The 16,084-nt window shown below is 43.6% G+C and overlaps 1 long non-coding RNA gene across 1 annotated transcript; it reads left to right on the forward strand.

Annotated features, from left to right (window-relative positions):
- The first annotated feature begins 502 nt into the window (after positions 1 to 502).
- Positions 503 to 15,463, forward strand: LOC117072736. The gene is made up of 5 exons (XR_004432919.1): positions 503 to 664; positions 4,617 to 4,727; positions 9,220 to 9,359; positions 13,201 to 13,249; positions 14,871 to 15,463. It is a non-coding gene; the product is annotated as an uncharacterized LOC117072736 (long non-coding RNA).
- Positions 15,464 to 16,084: the final 621 nt, after the last annotated feature.

The raw sequence follows: 16,084 nt of genomic DNA on the forward strand, positions 1-16,084 counted from the left end.
CTGTTTAACCAGATCTCATATCAAGATGTAAACAGTTTGGTTTTTAAAAACTTTAATCATTGTCATTATTTGTGATCCAAACTGGCATTTAGTGTGTTACATGGTAAAGTATGGTCGAGAACTAACTTTATTAAGATCTGTTGCTTGATCTTCCAACTCCCCATAGATTCTTTGATTATATCTCTTACATATTCTATAATAGAAAAAAATAGTTGTGTGTAAATATGTTATGGAAAGAATGGCTGAAAGATTGGTTTAAATCCCCAACTATACTTCTTTACTAGTTATAACTAGTAAAACTAGTCTGTCGGCTCCAGACAGGTTCGTTTAACCTCTCTGAGCCACCATTTTCTCATCTGTCTTATAGGGCTGGTAACTTCCTTATAGAGTAATTAGAACAAACGTTATTCTTTTCTACACATGTAATTCTTAAAATGATTTCCCTTACATGGGAAATGTACTGCCTGGCCTCTGATTTTATGCTTCTCTCTCGTTTCAGTTGCCTAAAATAGACTTTTTTGACTATTCTAAATTGACGTCTCTTGACCAGCGCTGCTTCATCCAAGCTGCTGACCTCCTCATGGCCGACTTCAAAATGCTCAGTAGTCAGGACATCAAGTGGGCCCTGCACGAGCTCAAAGGACACTATGCAATCACCCGAAAGGTGCTCTACTTGGTCTTCCTCTTGGGGTCACATCACTTGGCTACATCTTCCCATGATAACAGAATGAACAGTCCAGCTTGTGGAAATTGGGATGGTTTATGATTGCTAAGGAATTAGGGTGAAGATAAATAGGTATTTGCTGGTCATGAAGGGTTAAATGAAAAGAAATGATAGATAGATGAGAAGCAGAGAAGTCCTGGTTTGACCATAAAAACATGGAGGGTAATACATTCTACTGTGGAACGCAGGAGTATGAAAGATGTGTTCTAATCCTGCTCCTTCCTGATTTGCTTTCCGACTTGGGACAGGTCACACGACCATCCATCCCCCAGATGGCTCAGTTATCAGTGATAGGACATAAGGTCTGTAAAGAGTCTGGGAACAAGAATGGGCAGCTACTGACAGCTCCTAGCATTTTCCCCCCAGGACCTTAATTAGATAGCACTTAAAGGCCTTTGTTAAGGGTGAGAAGGGTGCTGGTTCATGGTGGGTAACACAGACATCTTCCATGAAGGACAGCACATGGTGCCCACTTTGTAGCTGTGGCCAGAACAGGAGTGCGTGCACCAGCAAAGACCTTGGCTTACTCCTCTTGGTCGCCCTTACTGCCATTAAATTCTATCCTACTGAAATTCTTGTGATTCTCAGCAAACACTGTGATGTTTCTTTTGTCCAAAGGACAAACGTGGGGTTATCGTGGTGGTTAAAATACTCATTGGGTTTTACCTGTAGGAAGAGAAGAACCAAGCCGTGGACTGTGGCTCATGCTGAGGTAGGCCAAGCCCCTTCCACCTTTTTTTTTTTTTTTTTTTTTGAAATGGAGTCTCGCTCTTTCACCCAGGCTGGAGTGCAATGGCACGATCTCGGCTCACTGCAGCCTCTGCCTTCCCAGTTCAAGCGATTCTCCTGCATCAGCCTCCTGAGTAGCTGGGACCACAGATGCTTACCACCGCACCTGGCTGAGTTTTGTATTTTTGGTAAAGATGGGGTTTCACCATGTTGGCCAGGCTGGTCAGCAACTCCTGACCTCACATGATCCGCCTGCCTCAGCCTCCCAAAGGGCTGGGATTACTGGCATGAGCCACCGTGCCCGGCCAAAAAAAGACTGAAAGAAAAATAGAGGGGCTTTGAAAGGGTAAAATAGGAGACAACCTAAGGTAGACCAAGGGTCTCCAGAAGGGCCTCCCTGAACAAGGAACATTTAATCACAGACCCAAGTAGGAGTTTCGTGGAAGATGTTGGTATCATTTGTTGAGGTGAGAACTAGTACAAACATTTGCTTTGGAGGGAAATAATCATGAATTCAGTCTGGGAAACATTGGTTGCCAGTGTGCTGAGAAGGGCCTGTGAGACTAAGTAAAAATAATTCACTGAAATGTTGACTGGACTAAAAAGTTTGGAAAATACAGACTGTAGATAGGTTTTTAGGGGTGTGTGTGTGTGTGGTGTGTGTGTGTGTGTGTCTCCTTGGGTTTTATGGTGATAGGACTTTGAGAGTCATCAGCATATGGAAAATCTCACCAGCCAGGATGAGGTACCCAGAGATATCAGGTGAGAAGAGAGGACTGCTGACATGTGAAGACCAAGTGGAGGAGGCAGGCAGACAGGAAGGAAGTTGTAAGACTGGAGCAGTCTGTATTATCACATCATCATCATTGTTATTCTTGTTTAGTAACAGGATCTCTCTCTGTTACCCAGGCTGGAGTACAGTGGCACAATCATGGCTTATTGCAACCTTGACCTTCTGGGCTCAAGCCGTCCTCCTGCCTCAGCTTCCCATGTAGCTAGGACTACAGGTGCATACCACCACACCTGGATGATCTTTTTATTTTGTTTTTTGTAGAAATGGGGTCTTGCTAGATTGTGCAGGATGGTCTTGAACTCCTGACCTCAGGCTGTCCTCGCACCTCAACCTCCTAAAGCACTGGGATGCCACCATGCCCAGCCTGTTATTAAATACTGCTAAGAGTTTGTGCAAGATGAGGACTAAAATGCAGATGGTAGACTTGTAGACTTGGCCACTCAATAATAAGCATAGATTAGTAAGTGCAGAGGCGGGGTAGATGTCAGATTAGAGACAGCTGGAAAGCTTGTGGTCATAAGGGTGAGGTGGTAAAACAGAAGATAAACAACTCCTTTGATAAGTTTCTCTACAAAGAGGGGAAGAAGAAAGAGGGGCTGGCATTGAAAGAGAGATGAGATCACCTTCTCAACACCGCCACACTGGGGATTAAGTTTCAGCAGGAGTTTCAGACAAACACTGCCATCATAGCCACCGCCCTTCTCATGCCGCCCAGGCTTGGACCCCAGCCTGCCCTGCACCCTAACAACATAGCCATAGGACATGAGCCCCAGGGCCTCCTACCCCCTGCCACACTCAGGAGTCCCACCCAGTCTTCCTGAAAGGCTCCCACTCTTCCTTCTTCTCTTACAGGCAGAATGGTCCTACCTCACACACCCCTCCTTCCTGTTCAAATCAGGTACCCCTTCTCCCTCCTTTTTTTAGGATGCCAAAGACTTGAGCACTTTTTTTTTTTCCAGACAGAATCACACTCTGTTGCCTAGGCTGGAGTGCAATGGCACGATCTCAGCTCATGCAACCTCCGCTTACCAGGTTCACTGATTCTCCTGCCTCAGCCTCCCAATTAGCTGGCATTACAGGCGCATGCCACCATGTCCAGCTAATTTTTTTGTATTTTTAGTAGAGACAGGGTTTTGCCATGTTGTCCAGGCTGGTCTCAAACTCCTGACCTCAGGTGATCCACCTGCCTCAGCCTCCCAAAGTGATGGGATTATAAGCATGAGCCACCCTGGGCGTGAGCCGCCCTGACTTGAATGTATTTAAATCCTGATAAGGAAAATCTAAGAGGGAGAAGCTGAAGGTAGGAAAGAAAAGGGATCCTCACCAGTGGAAGGATTTTATGCTTCAGCATCCTATCCAAGGGTGGGGTGGATATAGGTACATGCAGAGAAGAGCGTGGGGGAAGCAGGTTAGGGGAAAGTAAAGAGGAGCATTGACCAGAGAAACAACATGGAAGATTTGCCTACAGAATGGAACTCACCAGCACATTGTCGTGTGATTTAACCTGTACTTATTCAAGGACAGCTTGGACAGTTTTGTTTTATTTGAGACTGGGTCTCCTGTGTTACCCAGGATGGAGTGCAGTGGCGCAATCATGGCTCACTGCAACCCTGCCTCTCAGGCTCAAGTGATTGTCCTACCTTAACCTCTAAGTACCTGGGACCACAGCTGTGGACCACCAGCTGTCTTTTTATATTTTTAGTAGAGATGGGGTATCCCCATGTTGCCCAGGCTAGCCTTGAACTCCTAAGCTCAAGGGATCTATCCCCTCAGCCTCCCACAGTGCTAGGATTACAGGTGTGAGCCGCTGCACCCTGCCAACAGTTTTTCTTTTCCCTACTCTTTAATCTGTCAGTAAGTATTTTGCTTCCACCACTGTACCAGTTTATGAAAGTCAGAGAGAATGAAAATAAATTCTGCCTATTTACCACTGCCTATTCTTTTTTTTTCTTTTTTCTGAGACATAGTCTCACTCTTTCACCCAGGCTGGATTGCAGTGGTACAGTCTCGGCTCACTGCAACCTCCGCCTCCCAGGTTCAAGCCATTCTCCTGCCTCAGCCTCCTGAGTAGCTGGGATTGCAGGCGTGTGCCGCTATACCTGGCTAATTTTTGTATTTTTAGTACAGATGGGGTTTCACCATGTTGGCCAGGCTGGTCTCGAACTCCTGACCTCAAAGGATCCACCCGCCTTGACCTCCCAAAGTTTTGGGATTACAGGCGTGAGCCACTGCACCCAGCCGCCACTACCTGTTGTTCACCATGCTGGGAAGAAAGCTGAAGATGTGTTAAAATGGCATTTGGGGATTCCCTGTCTCGTGTATTCTTACTTTCCATTTACAGAAGTAACCTCTCGCTTTCTCAATTTTTAGGCCTTTTCTGATGCCATTAAAAAATGGCAGGAGCTATTACCAGAAACCGGTGGGAAAAGGAAGAGAAAAGAAGTGAACCAGTATTCTTACATCGATTTCAAGTAGAACAAGGTAACACAAACTGTGTTGCTGGCAGTGTGTAGCTGCAACACTGCATCTTTTCTTCTTCATAGTCAGTGAAGGAAGCCGTGCTACAAGTGTCTGCCCAGTATCTGGCCAGGCCAGTCCAAGGAGTGACTGACAGGAACTATTTTCTCAGCACATCAAAATTTTCAGAAAGTGGCTGCACTTGTTGGCTTCCTTCTTCCTACTTAAGATAAACCATGGCAGGAAAATTTTGTGTGGTAGAAAATTCATGTGTGAGAAGGTATTTGAGTATGCTGTTAAGCTTGGGGAAAAAACTGGTCTTCAAGGTTTGATGAGAATTGGCTGTGTTGTTAGGTAAAAACTACCCAGACTTATGAATGAGGCCTTACTACAGAGGGTCACTTATGCAACTGAGAGAATGGCCAATAGCCACATGTTTCTCCAAAATTCTGTCATTCTTATTGATGAAATAACTGCTGAAAACCCTTTTGAAGAGGTTACTTCAGGTCTCATCCCCAGAAATATAAACTTGAGTTTTATAACAACTCAGATTTTATCTGAGTTGCTTCCACCCAGTAAAGGAATTACTACAACTTTTCTAGAGATCATCCCTTTCTGTTACGTGTGCACTTAATTACCACACTTGATTTCAGGTATGACTAAGTGGGAATTCAGGTAACTATAAAGCTGGAAAGTGTTTGTATTTGTATTTGTATTTACTTTTTTTTTTTTTTTTTTGGAGACGGAATCTTGCTGTGTGTGTCACACAAGCTAGAGTGCTGTGGCGCAGTCTCGGCTCACTGCAAGCTCTGGTTCCCGGGTTCACACCGTTCTCCTGCCTCAGCCTCCCAAGAAGCTGGGACTACAGGTGCCCACCACCACACCCGGCTAATTTTTTGAATTTTTTAGTAGAGACGGAGGCCTTGGCCTCCCAAAGTGCTGGGGTTACAGGCATGAGCCACTGTGCCCCAGGATCTAAAAGCAAATCCCTTAGGCTATGACTCCTGAGGTTCCTAAGCCAGTCTGTGGAGCAGCGCTCTGCTGACATGACATTCTCCTGGCCTGTGGCAGAATGTAGAACTAGGGGCAGTGTGCAGGTGGTTTTTCATTCAGCCAAATTTACCCACAGTTCAGAACAGGCATCCTTGTACATAGCCATACAGCGTTTGTTTCTGACTTCAGTGGTGGAGAAAGTGCTACTTTGCAAGATAGTTGACTCCCTTGTTGGTCAGCTCCGTCTTTTAGACAGTTCTTCCTTTGTATTAAGTCAGCATGTACTTCCTGAAGTTCCCTGCCATGGTTGTAGTTCTTGCCTGTGGAGAGACAGATTCTGGCTGTTGCCCCTTCGTCAGCCTGACTGCCCTTCTCCCCTTCCCTGTGTGCCCTTCTCTAGCTTGTCAGGGTCTTTTTGAAAGTTAGGGTGTAGAAGACGGGACATCATACTCCACATGAGGTCTGCTCACATTCAGTCTTGCTCTTTTCACCCACATTGCTGTCAGGTCATATACCTCTCTCAGTTTCACTGCATCTCACATTTTCCCGTTAACTTCATTTTATTTGATTCAGTCCCTTGTTTTAGGTATAGCACTTTAATTTAGATGCTGAGTCTTAAATTTAATTATCAGATAATCTTTAAGGACCCTGGAAGCATGAGATAAAAAATACACTTATGTTAGTAGTTTAATGTTTATGATTCACACTGAGCCTTTTTTAACAGCTTTTTATAAGGACACAGGCTAAGAATCTCTCATCTGTTCCAGGCATCCCATTTTTCTCCTTTTCAGTTTGTTTTCCATCCAAGCACTGCTCTTTGGGCTATAATTGCTTGACTCAAAGAGTGAGACAGGGTTCTCCCTCCTCTGTCCTTTTTATGGTCATACAGGAAAATACATTAGAGGAAAGTTTGTAGACTTAATTGCATTTATTTTTAAAAATAAAGGACTGAGGCGGGGTGCGGTGGCTCACGCCTGTAATCCCGGCACTGTGGGAGGCCGAGGCGGGCGGATCACGAGGTCAGGAGATCGATATCATCCTGGCTAACACAGTGAAACCCCATCTCTACTAAAAATACAAAAAAATTAGCCAGGTGTGGTGGTGGGCACCTGTAGTCCCAGCTACTTGGGAGGCTGAGGCTGGAGAATGGCGTGAACCTGGGAGGCAGAGCTTGCAGTAAGCCGAGCTCATGCCACTGCACTCTAGCCTGAGCAACAGAGCAAGACTCTGTCTCTAAAAAAGTAAATAAATAAAATTAAAGGACTGAAAATAAATCTTACTACTTTAACATGATAAACTACAAAAAGAACTGAGTAAAGACGAAAGAAATAATAGAGGGTGGAATTTTTTTAAAACTTGTAGTGTTGATAATTATAACTAACATTTGTTTAGCACTTAATATGTACCACTCACTTTTCTAAGTGCTTTAATGGATTAATTCATTTATGTTTCAAATAACCTTATGAGATGTATGTGCCATTATTATCATTTTGTAGAAAAAAAACTGAAGCACAGAGAGGTTAAGTAACGTAGCACATGTTACACAGCTAGCAAGTAGCCGAGCTGGGAATCTGGCTTCAAAACTTACTCTCTAATCGTGTGCTTTTCTATTCTCATAATACCAAAAACTGGTTTTGTTTTGTTTTTAATTTTGAGACGGAGTCCACTTCCCAAGCTCAAGCAGTTCTCCTGCCTCAGCCTCTCAAGTAGCTGGGATTAATTACAGGTGTGTGCCATCACGCCTGGCTAATTTTTGTGTTTTTAGTAGAGACGGGGTTTCACCATGTTGTACAGGTTGCTCTCGAACTCCTGACCTCAGATAATGTGCCGTCCTCGGCCTCCCGAAGTGCTGGGATTATAGGCATGAGCCACTGCGCCTGGCCCCAAAAACTGGTTTTCTGAAGAAAAAGTTTGAATTTAAAAAATGTGAGAATGAGCAAGAGAAAAGGAGAATCAAAATAAAATGTATTAGGAACCAGATAGTAAATGTTAAAATCAAGAGATTACCAAGAACAGACAAGAGTACATTGAAAATCTGGATGAGATAAAGTTTTCTAGGAAAATATAAATTGGTCAGGCATTGTGACTCACACCTGTAATCCCAGTACTTTGGGAGGCCAGGGCTGGTGGATGGTTTGAGCCCAGGACTTCAAGACCAGCCTGGACAACACGGGAAAAATCCCATCTCTAAAAAAATACAAAAAAATTAACTGGGCATGGTGGCATCTGCCTTTATAGTCCCACCTCCTCAGGAGGCTGAGGCGGGAGGATCACCTGAGCCCAGGAGTCGAGGCAGTAGTGATCTATGAATGTGCCCCTGCACTCCAGCCTGAGCAACAGAGCGGGACTCTGTCTCCAAAAAGAAAATCATAATTTGCCAAATCAGCGAAAGAAATATAGAACCAGGCCCGGCGTGGTGGCTCAAGCCTGTAATCCCAGCACTTTGGGAGGCCGAGACGGGCGGATCACGAGGTCAGGAGATTGACACCATCCTGGTTAACACGGTGAAACCCCGTCTCTACTAAAAAATACAAAAAACTAGCTGGGCGAGGTGGCGGGCGCCTGTAGTCCCAGCTACTCGGGAGGCTGAGGCAGGAGAATGGCGTAAAAAAACCCGGGAGGCAGAGCTTGCAGTGAGCTGAGATCCGGCCACTGCACTCCAGCCTGGGTGACAGAGCGAGACTCCGTCTCAAAAAAAAAAAAAATGTAGAACCTAAACAGATCAATTATATGTCTGATATTTGTCATTCTGCTCTCTTTTATTCTCATGTTATAATATATTGTGGTGAATCTAGAAATACAAAACCTAAACAGATCAATTATATGTCTGATATTTGTCATTCTACTCTCTTTTATTCTTATGTTGTAATACATTGTGGTGATCATAGGTACTATTCCTTCAGCCCCTTGTATATTTGAATGCTTTCAAAATAAAAATGGTTGAAAAACATATGGCACATTTGCACCCACCAGAATGGCTAAAATTAAAAACCAAGGATAGGTGTAAGGACATGGGAGAGACTGGAACTCACATGCGTTGCTGATGGAGGAAGGGTGTAAACTGGTACAACCACTTTGGAACACTGGCATTATTTTCTAAAGCTGGAAGTAAGCCTATCCCGTGATCTGGCAATTCCCAGCTAAATTGCGGACATACATTCACCAACAAATGGCTATAAGCAGCACTATTCAGATTAACCCAAAACAGTAAACCCAAATGTCCTCAGTAGTGAAATAGATAATAAATTGTGGTATAATCACATAGTACACTAGTGACAGAATAGGAGATGCCTTCTAATGGAGCATAAACAGAGGGAAAGAACCAGAAAGGTCAAAAAATGGATGATAGGTTGGCAAATGGTAAGAAGCCCAGTCCTCCCAAATGGTAGAATATGAAAGAGAAGTCATGAAACGTACCGCCAGAGAGAAGAGGGAGAATGAGGCCGGGAAGAATGGACATGGCTGGCCCAGATTCCTAACACACAGTTGTCTACATGCTTTTGCATTGTCGTATATCTTCTAGGTGACATAAAAATAGAAAAGAGGATGTTCTTTCTTGAAAATGAGCGACGACATTGTAGGTCCTATGACCTGCGTGCTCTCCTTCCAGCTGTGCAACAAGAGCAGGAGTTCCATGAGCAGAAAATCAAAGAGATGGCAGAGGTAGGAAGATGTGCTGTGGTCTTGGGGTGTGTTTCTGGGATTCTGGTTTGCTCTGGGTTTCCCAAGACTCTCTTGGGGGTCTACGAGGTCAAACCTCTTATAACTATACTAAGACATTACAGTGACCCTTGAACAACATGAGAGTTAGGAGTGCTTCCCCCTGTGCAGTTGAAAGTCTGCATATAATGTTTGATTGCCGCAAAACTTCACTGTGAACAGCCTGCTGTTGACAGGAAGCCTTACCCATAACAGTCGATGAACATGTTTGGTATGTTTTGTGTATTACATGCTGTATTCTTACAATAAGGTAAGCTAGAGAAAAGAAAATGTTATTAAGAAAATGATAAGGAAAATATATTTAGTATTCATTAAATGGTACCGTGGATCAGCATGAGAAGGTCTTTATCTTCATGGTCTTCACGTTGAGTAGGCTGAGGAGGAGGGGTGTGCTAGTTTTGCTGTCTCAGGGTGGCAGAAGCAGAAGAAAATGAGCACATAAGTGGGTCCCCACAGTTCACACCTCTGTTGATCAAGGTCAGCTGTATTTGCTTTTTCACCATATTGAATTTGTACCAGCAGAAGCAAAGCAGTGGTGCCTTGGCATGAATCAGACATCAGATGGCATAGAGCCATCCTCATAATCTTTGTATTCTTCACCACCATGCACTAACATTTTTAAGACACGCCAGTTTCACCTAAAAATGTCTTTGATAAAGCAGTAGAAATTATTTTACCAAATTTTGACCCTTGAAAACATCTTTTCAATATTCTGTGTAATAAAATGAAGTCTTCATAAAGTGCTTCCGCCACATCCAGGATGTGAAGCTTGTCTTATATCCAGGTATGAGGAAAGCGCTTGTGCAATTGAGCCACAAAGCAGCTGCATTGGCCACTTTTTACTTGGATAAAAGTGACAGAAAAACTGTGATTATTCAAAATTAGGTATTTGGCAGGCATTTTCTCAAAAATGAATGAAGTGATTATTTTTGACCAAAATTCTAGATTTTAAGCAGAAATTAGAATTTATTATCTTAATCCATCTGTTACAGAATGACATTCATTAATATCACCAATCTTATCAGATTAAGTATTTTTCCATAAAATAAGGAAAGATAAACCAAAGACTAACAATAATGGTTATATATAAACAAAGTGGGGGGCCAGGTGCAGTGGCTCACGCCTATAATCCCAGCACTTTTTTCCTATTTTTTTTTTTTTTTTGTAGAGCCTGGATTTCCCTGTGTTGTCTGGGCTGGTCTTGAACTTCTGGCCTCAAGCCATCCTCCCGACTCAGCCACCTTATAGGAACACACCACTATGCCCTGCTAACTTTGTTTTCTTTTCTCTGATGCTAAAAGTCTTGGTTCTTAATAACATTATTGTCAGATTATATCTGAGAATATAAAATTCAAATATCTTAAAGTCACTGGAAGTAAGTCTTGGTGCTTGTGCCATTAACTTGATAAACAAGTTTATTTGTTTCTGGCTAGGCATGGTGGCTTGTGTGTGTAATCCCAGCACTTTGGGAGGCCAAGACAGGCGATCACTTGAGGCCAGGAGTTCAAGACCAGCCTGACCACCATGGCAAAACTCTGTCTCTGCTAAAAATACAAAAATTAGCTGGGCATGGTGGCACATGCCTGTAATCCCAGCTACTTGGGAGGCTGAGGCACGAGAATCGCTTGAACCTGGGAGGTCGAGGTTGGTTGCAGTGAGCCAAAATCGTGCCACTGCACTCCAGCCTGGGCAACAAAGCAAGACTGTTTCAAAAAAAAAACAGCTTATTTCTTTCTGTTTATTTTGAACTTTTAGAGAATTGGTTTTGTTTTTTTAACTAATTTTGTTTTTTACAAAAATCAAAACTATAAAGCAAGGAATATTCAGAAAAATCTAGCTTTTGTCCTGTCCCTTTCTCCCACTTTCCTTTGTTTGTTTTTTGAGATGGAGTCTCCCTCTGTCACCCAGGCTGGAAGTGCAGTGGCAGGATCTCGGCTCACTGCAACCTCTGACTCCTGGGTTCAAGGGATTCTCCTGCCTCAGCCTCCTAAGTAGCTGGGATTACAGGCACACGCCACCATGCCTGGCCAATTTTTGTATTTTTAGTAGAGACGGGGTTTCGCCATGTTTACCAGGCTGGTCTCAAACTCCTGACCTCAAGCGATCCATCCACCTTGGCCTCTCAAAGTACTGGGATTATAGGCGTGAGCCACTGCACCTGGCCCCCCACTTTGTTTATATATAACCATTATTGTTAGTCTTTGGTTTATCTTTCCTTTGTGGAAAAACAAATATGTATACTATTTTTATTTACCCATCTTTCTTATCCAGATAGTAGCAGACTTTTCCAGGCGTAGTAGCTCACACCTGTAGTCCCAGCTACTCGGGAAGCTGAGGCGGGAGGATCTCTTGAGCCTGGGAGGTTGAGGCTGCAGTGAGCCAGGATCACACCACTGCACTCCAGCCTGGGCAAGAGTGAGACGCTGTCTCACAAATAATTTAATGTAATCCCAAATGGTGGCAGACTCTTCTGTGACTGCATTTTTCGTTTAACCGTGCATCCTGGCAATCACCCTATGGCAATTCATAGGGATTTTTCTCTTTCCTTTTTTAAACTGGCTGGTACACCATTTTATGTAATACCACAGTTTATTCAGTCATTCCCCTGTTGCTGGACATTTAGGGTTGTTTCCAGGTTTTCGCTATTATAAATAGCGCCATGATTAAGTTTGTGCATACATCATTCCCTGTTTCTGCCCACGTGCATCTTTGGGCTAGACTCTTGGAAGTGGCATTGATGACTCTTTGCGAGTGTCCCGCCAGTGTGGTTGTCCTGCTTTGCATTTTCACCAGTAACATGTGAGGGTGCCCACTACCACACAGCCTCGCCAATGAAGTCTATTGTCAAACATAGTTTTCGTTTGTTTGTTTGTTTTTTGAGACAGAGTTTCACTCTTGTTGCCCAGGCTAGAGTGCAACAGGGCGATCTCAGCTCACTGCAACCTCTGCCTTCCGGGTTCAAGTGATCTTCCTGCCTCAGCCTCCCAAGTAGCTGGGATTACAGGTGTACACCACCATGCCCAGCCGATTTTGTATTTTTAGTAGAGACGGGGTATCTCCATGTTGGTCAGGCTGGTCTCGAACTTTTGATCTCATGTGATCTGGCTGCCTCAGCCTCCCAAAGTGCTGGGATTACAGGCATGAGCCATCCCGCCCAGCCAAACTTAGTTTTTATTTGTTCAGTTTGTTTTTGTTGATGCTATTCTTTGCTATTCAAAGTGTTTTATGTGTCAGCCTTTTCCCTTATTTATTCTACATTTTGAGTCATACTGAAGAAAAATTGTCCTGTATTTTCTAGCTCTTTCATCCATTTACAGTTTATTCACAGGTAACTTTTTTTTTTTTTTTTTTTAAAACGTAGTCTCGGTCTGTTGCCCAGGCTGGGGTGCAGTGGCCGGATCTCAGCTCACTGCAAGCTCCGCCTCCCGGGTTTTTTTACGCCATTCTCCTGCCTCAGCCTCCCGAGTAGCTGGGACTACAGGCGCCCGCCACCTCACCCGGCTAGCTTTTTGTATTTGTTTTTTAGTAGAGACGCGGTTTCACCGTGTTAGCCAGGATGGTCTGGATCTCCTGACCTCGTGATCCGCCCATCTCAGCCTCCCAAAGTGCTGGGATTACAGGCTTGAGCCACTGCGCCCGGCCATCACAGGTAACTTTTTGAACTGCTAAACTGTGTAATGGAAGAGATCACAATACTGGAGTTATGTTTATGGAAAAAATACTAAATGGTTAGTGTCATTTTTACTAAATTTGTGTCTGATTGTATGCTTTTTTTGTTCTTCAGCATGAATACTTAGCTTACCCTGCAGATGAATGAAGAATAGTATCAAAAGGTAGTTTGAAATCTCACCTTGTTTATTCTGGACATTTTCATGGGCTGTTTTCTCTTACCATGTTTTGTCAGCATTTTTGATGGCAAATTTGTTTTTGGATAACCTCCTGTTGATTTGCCAAGTTTGCAGTTCAGCCAAGTTATAGTCAGATACGTGATCTAATGTAGTCACTCTTAGATCACACTGAATCAGAATCGAAGGGGAGATAATAGATGTTCCCGTTAAAAATCATTACCTGACATTCATTAGATAGACTCATAAAGGAAAGTTTACAATTTAGATATCACTTTAGAGTTAAAAGAAAGAGATATGTCTAACCTCAGGGCAAGATGGATTTCTGTATGGTGTCTGCCGCCCTCAAACAGTGAGTTTTCTTTTTCTTTTTCTTTTTTTTTTCAAACAGCGTCTTGCTGTGTCACCGAGGTTGAAGTGCAGTGACACATTCTTGGCTCACTGCAACCTCTGCCTCCTGGGTTCAAGTGATTTTCCTGTCTCAGCCTCCTGAGTACCTGGAACTACAGGCATGTGCCACCATGCCCAGCTAATTTTTGTATTTTTAGTAGACACGGAGTTTCACCATGTTGGCCAGGCTGATCTCGAACTCCTTACCTCGGGTGATCCACCCATCTCAGCCTCCCAAAGTATTGGGAACAGGTGTGAGCCACTACGCCCAGCTAGTGACTTTTCTAATGTGGCGTTAAGAATGGGTTAGTGGCTGGGCACCGTGTCTCGTGCCTGTAATCTCAGCGCTTTGAGAGGCTGACATGGGAGGATTGTTTGAGCCCAGGAGTTCAAGACCAACTTGGTCAACATAGAAACACCCAATTTCTAGTAAAAATAAAAAATAAATAAATAAAAGAATGGGACTGGATGCAGTGGCTCATGCCTCTAATCCCAGCACTTTGGGAGGGGGTTACACTCCCGAGTAGTGTAACCCCCACTACTTGGGAGGCTGAAGCAGGAGAATCACTTGAACCTGGGATGTGGAGGTTGCAGTGAGCCAAGATCGCATCACTGCACTCCAGCCTGGGCAACAGAGTAAGACTCTGTCTCAAAAAAAAAAAAAAAAAAGGAATGATTTGGTGATTGGATCAGTTGCTATAGTTAATAAAAGGAGTCAATAGCCTGGTACATTACTTGAGGTTCCTGCTTTAGTTATAGCTTCAATAGTCCCTTAAAATAAAGCTCAGACTTGGATATGACCCGTTCACACTCTTTATGACAAGAACAAAATTCAACTTTTGAAAACATTTTGGGTAACATCTCTCGTGCTCCTTATCCTTGCTTTTTATAATCACATTAGCATCTGAGTGCAGATGTTCTAGTTCCCTTTGCACCATGGGATTGAATATGATAACTTTATACAAAGAATTACTCTAAAGAATACCAGACAAAACCCATGAAAACGTCGCTGTTTTAGCTACGGATTACTATTGTTCTAGTATCTTGAGCTAGATTTATATAGCACGAAACAGCGTATCATTGTTTTATGGCCCCTAAAATGGGTTGCTTTTTACCTCAGAATTTGTGTGGGGGGTGGGAGAGAGATGAGGATGGGAGACAAGGCTCTCCCTCTGCTGAAGTGCAGGACATTTCATGTGTGTTTCTTGACCGCCTGCAGGACGGCCAGCTGATTGAGTGTCGCTGCTGCTATGGGGAATTTCCATTCGAGGAGCTGACGCAGTGCGCAGATGCTCACTTGTTCTGCAAAGAGTGTCTCATCAGATACGCCCAAGAGGCAGTCTTTGGATCTGGAAAGGTAAGAACTGTGTAATACGTCCCATGTATATAGGACACATTCCTGGAGTCTAAGGAGACCATGTTGATAGATAAGTGTAAGTGCCTCTTTCAGGGTGAGGTGGAATTCTGCTGGTGTGCTTATGTGTGCATTACCTGTTGTGTGTGATTATGTGGGTTCTCTAAGCACAGCAGATTTCTTTTCAGGGAGCAGTAGAATTCTTCCACGCCCCCATGCCTAGCTGCAGAGGAGCACCCGCTTCACTCATCTTCTTATTCGTAATCAGAGGGAAGGTTACCTCCGAAAGAGAGAACGTTGCAGCCTATTGGACTAAATATATATTAAAATAACATAACTTACTTTACACAAGATAATATTTCTCTCTCCAAAGTCAGTTTCTCTGGATACCAGCATATAACAAACACAGTATGGGAATTTTACATTGTTTTACACCACTAAGTTTGTGGTATTTTGTTCCAGCAGCAATAGAAATCTAACACAGTGATTAAGAACATGACTTTTTGCGCGGGTGCAGTGGCTCACGCCTGTAATCCTAGCACTTTGGGAGGCTGAGGCAGGTGGATCACCTGAGGTCAAGAGTTTGAGACCAGCTAGTCAACATGGTGAAACCCTGTCTCTACAAAAAATACAAAACTTACCTGGGCATAGTGGCTCACACCTGTAGTCAAGCTGCTCAGGAGGTTGAGGTGGGAGCAGAGTAACCTGGGCAACAGAGTAAGACCGCATCTCAAAAAGCGGGGAGCCTTTTTACATCCCCAACCATACGTAAGACACATTGACATCTGTCTGTCATATGCTAAGAACTTGTCACAAAGTGCCTAACTTAGGTCTAATCATGAGACAAATCAAATTGAGAGACACTCTACAAACTTACTGGCCAGTACTTTTCAAAAGTGTCAGGGCTGTAAAAGACCAAGAAATACTGAGAAACTCAGATTGGAAGAGACTAAGGAGACATGACGACTAGATGCCTTGTGGGATCCTGGGCCAGAAGAGAAGACATGAGTGGAAAGACTGGTCCCATTAATGGTAGCAGACCACTGTCAACTTCCTGATTTTGACATAAGATGTTATCA

Source organism: Trachypithecus francoisi, unplaced genomic scaffold (assembly GCF_009764315.1).
Source record: "Trachypithecus francoisi isolate TF-2019V2 unplaced genomic scaffold, Tfra_2.0 Lachesis_group4, whole genome shotgun sequence".
Classification (NCBI taxonomy): domain Eukaryota; kingdom Metazoa; phylum Chordata; class Mammalia; order Primates; family Cercopithecidae; genus Trachypithecus; species Trachypithecus francoisi.